A 4,737-nucleotide genomic window follows, 5' to 3' on the forward strand; every position below is an offset into this window, starting at 1 on the left:
GTTTTTGTTGGAACTCTCTACTCAAGAGTCTGCAGACGAGACGATCTCGAAGACTTTCTTCCATATCCATGAACTGACAAAGGCACGAAGCTTCTTCTAGTTTTGCAAGTGAAAAAGGAAGCGAGAGAGAAGGCGGCAAAACAACTACAACCAAGATAACACTTATTCAGGTGCTTCATTGTGGCAAACCAGCCAGGAGATAGAGGAATCTAAAAAATGTAGTTTTAAGATATCTGACAATGTGGTTTAAGACATCTGAGAAAGGCTAAGCTGGATTTTCAAATTTCTTGTTACAGTCCACTGCAAACTGTGTATCGCTTCATACAGATCTTTGTTATTGCATGAACATGCCTTAGCAGAAAAACAACCTGACGTTCTGACAAATGACCATTATCAACCCTGTGATTGACAAGAGGGGGGGAGGAAATGAGAAAATCCCTGGAAAGTAAAACCAGTCAGTTCACAAGGAATATTTCTTTTCAGAGCAGTGTCAGCTTTCCAGAGTTAAGTTTGAGGAAGATAAAGCTGGAACCCTCTTATACTCTGTCTTTGGTGAACTCAATATCAGCTGGGTATTGAACCCATAAGCCATTGTGTTTTATAGAGCTATCATGATCTTCATAGTCAAGGTAAGTTGGAAGAGAGATATGGGCCAGATTTTACTTACCCATGGCAGTGACTTCTTGATTTATCAAAATCCACAAGCAAGGAGAAGCAAGTCTGCCAAATTCTTTGCTGTCATTAGCAAAGCCCCTGGCAACTATGAGCTTCAGGTACAAAGGTTTTACTACATCAACCTTGAGTGGGCAGAACTGATCACAACAGCCAAGAAAAAGATCCTCCTAATTGCACTATTAATCTCTTTAGTACCAGAATATCCAAGTGAGCCTGACAACCATTTGCTTCATTTCAAAACCAAATTAACTTTTGAAAAGTGCATGGCCATATGAATTTTTAAGAGGAGAAGCACTAGAAATTCTATCCTTAGCATTCATTCAGCCGTGTAAGCATTGCCAAATGATTTGTTTGCAGATCATCTCAAGAACTACATTTGCCAAGGGCAAAAGTTAATAAAGGTAAACATCTTCATGAATTAGCCATGTAGAAAGAGAACTACTTATAAAAAAATAGGAATCATTTGAATCAATTTCCTTCATTGTTACTGGTTTTAAAGCAAGCTTCTTAATATACTATTAAAATAATATTTCATTAATGGATCGATTTGGTTCATTATTGCTGCATTCCCCTGATATTTCATGGCTTTTTATTTGAAAACTAAACTGAAATATTAGAACTAATTATCATTAAGTAAATGAACAGTAAGAGAGGATGCAATTTAGTATCAGCAATTGCCTCCCTTCTGAATTTCACAAAACATATTTCTCTTCATCTTTTAGCACTATTGAAAAACATTTTATAAAAAATATATAAAACCTATGAGATAGATAGATAGATAGATAGATAGATAGATAGATAGAGAGAGAGAGAGAGAGAGAGAGAGAGAGAGAGAGAGACAGACAGACAGACAGACAGACAGACAGACAGACAGACAGACAGACAGACAGACAGACAGATTTGTGCATACATAAAGGACTGCTATTTCATTTAATTGACAATAGATTCAAAAATGCTTGCTGGTTATGTAAGCCTTTATCTTTTACTTGTTTCCCCAATTTCAAGACCACATATATAACCAATCTATAGCCTTCTTGGCATTTGAATATTTGTGACTAATCCATGTTAGTCTGTGCTTATGTCCCACTGACACTTTAATAACAACATCTATTTAAATTTGGAGTCTCATTTTTAATAATGCCTTGCTTAGATCAGACCACAAAGCATAATTGTAAAAGTAATTCCTTAGAATTCCTACCCTGCCCAAAGAAGGTAACTCACTAGAGTGTTGCCTTGCAGGATTTGTTTTTAATACAGAGTTACTAAAATATTTCAATTCCAAACACAGATTGTTTTTTCAAATTAAAAAAAGAGAACTAATCTGCAATACTTTGTTTTGATCCTTGGAAACTCAGTCTCAGTCTTATGCACCCTTACATGTATCACGTAGACAGAATCTTGAGAATGATGGACATTAAAATCAAACACATTTAGAGAGACCCAACTTTGGGAAGGCTGTTTAAAGGACAGTCATAAATTTAGCAGGCAGCAGCAGCAATACATTCTATAGTAGGAAACAGAAGCCAATATTTCTACCAACCTTTGACCGAATACATCCTGTGCATGCCAATCTTTCACAGGAACATGGAAACATTTTTCAGGAATGAAAAGGCTTTCAGTTCATCAAAAGCTCATCATTTTAATGTAACAGTTACGAACTCAGAATACTGGAATTAAATTTATAAATAGCAAGTAAAAAACTTGGCTCCTATGATCCAGTACTCCTGTATTACCAGCAAAGATAGGCAGAGAGGAAACTATGTTTACTGGGTCCTTCTGAGCCTAGATGTCCTTGCATCCCTACAAGCTAAGGATGCTGTGGAATGGCAGAGTAGCTCATGTGAGAGATTGCAGAGCATTTATGGCTCTGAATAGGAATATAGCATGGGAAAATCAGCTATTCCCATTGCTTCTGAAAATGCCGCTCACTAGTTACTCAAGAAAACAAATCGAATGTGTCTTCCAAGGCTTCTTGGAGTTTGAACATGATAAAGATTAACGATATTTATACCAAGTGATTTAATTATGCATAATTGCTATTGACTTTAACAAAGCATGGTTTACCTGAGCTTTGCTACTGAGATGTAATATCTGAAATTGAAGGAAACATATTAGCTGCATATTTTATAGAAACATTTACATTTGTGCTCTATTTACAGATGCAAGACAATCATAACATTGTTATATTGCTAATACTTTCTACACTAGTTATAGATAAGTGTGTCAGTCTTTCCATATTTATTTTTTAACACTTTATTATCGCTTTTGTTTTAATTTTCCAAATAAGTTTCCTTATTCCCCTTAAACATTATGTTTTAACATGGTTTCATATGAATTATTTTTAAAAAAAATAGAATTGCTATAAGCATTTCAAATATTTATAAAATATATTAACATTTGCATTTATAACATTTAAGTTTTGTGTAAAAATGAAGTAAAATTCCTATGAAAGTCTTATAACTTTTTTTAAAAAAATATTCCCATATGCTTGGATTTATGCTTACTTTAGCAGTACAGTTAAATTACTATTTTAACTCCTGAATAATATCTAGTTATCGTTTCCCACTAACAAAACAGTTTTCATCAGACAAATAAAAGTATATTTCCCCCATGTTTTTAAAAGGGCCTTGGTGGAGCAGTGGGCTAATGCCTCCCTAAGTAACACCAGCTGCCTGCAATTAGTGCAGGTTCGAGTCCCACCAGGCTCAAGGTTGACTCAGCCTTCCATCCTTCCAAGGTAGGTAAAATGAGGACCCAGATTGTTGGGGGCAATAAGCTGACTTTGTAATAATGCCGCTTGGGGGGGGCGAAAGCCCTAATAAGCAGGCATATACATAGAATGAAGGCTATTGCTAAGCACATTGATTTGTGCTTCTTAGATTGTAAGCCGCCCTGAGTCTTCGGAGAAGGGCGGGATATAAATGGAATTAAATAAATAAATAAATAAATAAAATCAGCTCAGATCAATTCATCAGTCCTTGAAGAATGAAATCCTCCTCATTGAAGGTTATGGACCATATTTTACCCCACTGATCTGGTTTGAGTAGATTTTTTTGACTTCTTCACTGATCTGGTGTGAGTAGACTTTTTTGACTTTTTGAGAGAGAGAGAATGACTGGCTCAAAGTCACTCAGCTAGCTTCCATGCCTAAGAGAGGAGTAGGATCTGACTCTCTCCACTCCTTCTCCTAGTCCAGACTGGCTCATATTTAAATTCCTCCATGTATATCATTAAAAAGATATAAAAAGAGCCTTGATGGAGCAGTGGGCTAATGCCTCCTTAAGTAACACCAGCTGCCTGCAATTAGTGCAGGTTCGCATCCCACCAGGCTCAAGGTTGACTCAGCCTTCCATCCTTCCGAGGTAGGTAAAATGAGGACTCAGATTGTTGGGGGCAATAAGATGATTTTGTAAAAATGCCGCTGGGGGGGGTGAAAGCCCTAATAAGTAGGCATATACATAGAATGAAGGCTATTGCTAAGCACATTGATTTGTGCTTCTTAGATTGTAAGCCGCCCTGAATCTTCGGAGAAGGGCGGAATATAAATGGGATTTAAAAAAAAGATATTCAGAACCCACTGAAGCAGTAGTCTTCCAACATAAAATATACTTAGAAAACAATTTCATTCACAAATTGCTTGCACCTGGCAAAGTTGTCAATTTAAAATGTTTCAGCTCAAAACCTAATTTTGTCACCAACTACAGGTAGTCTTCAACTGATTAATGTAATTGAGCACAGAATAATGATTGTTAAGTCATGGTAGTTGTTTAGAGGATCGCCATGTGACCATGATTGTATTTACCACCTTTTTGTGGTCGTCATTAAGCAAACACCATGTTCATTAAGTTAATGCTATGGTTGCAAAATGAACCCGTTTTCTCCAATGGAGATTTTTCATTTTTGCTGGAAACCAGGAGTAAACCAGAAAACCAGAAAAAAAATTGCCAAAAATAGCAGTCACATGTCTGCAGGATGCAATAAATGGCCATAATTGTGAGCTGGTTGCCAAGCACCTGAAATGCAATCCCATGAACCCAGAGGAGAGTACAGTCAGCTGAACTT

Source organism: Vipera berus, assembly GCF_964194415.1.
Source record: "Vipera berus genome assembly, chromosome: 2".
NCBI classification, from domain to species: Eukaryota; Metazoa; Chordata; class Lepidosauria; order Squamata; family Viperidae; genus Vipera; species Vipera berus.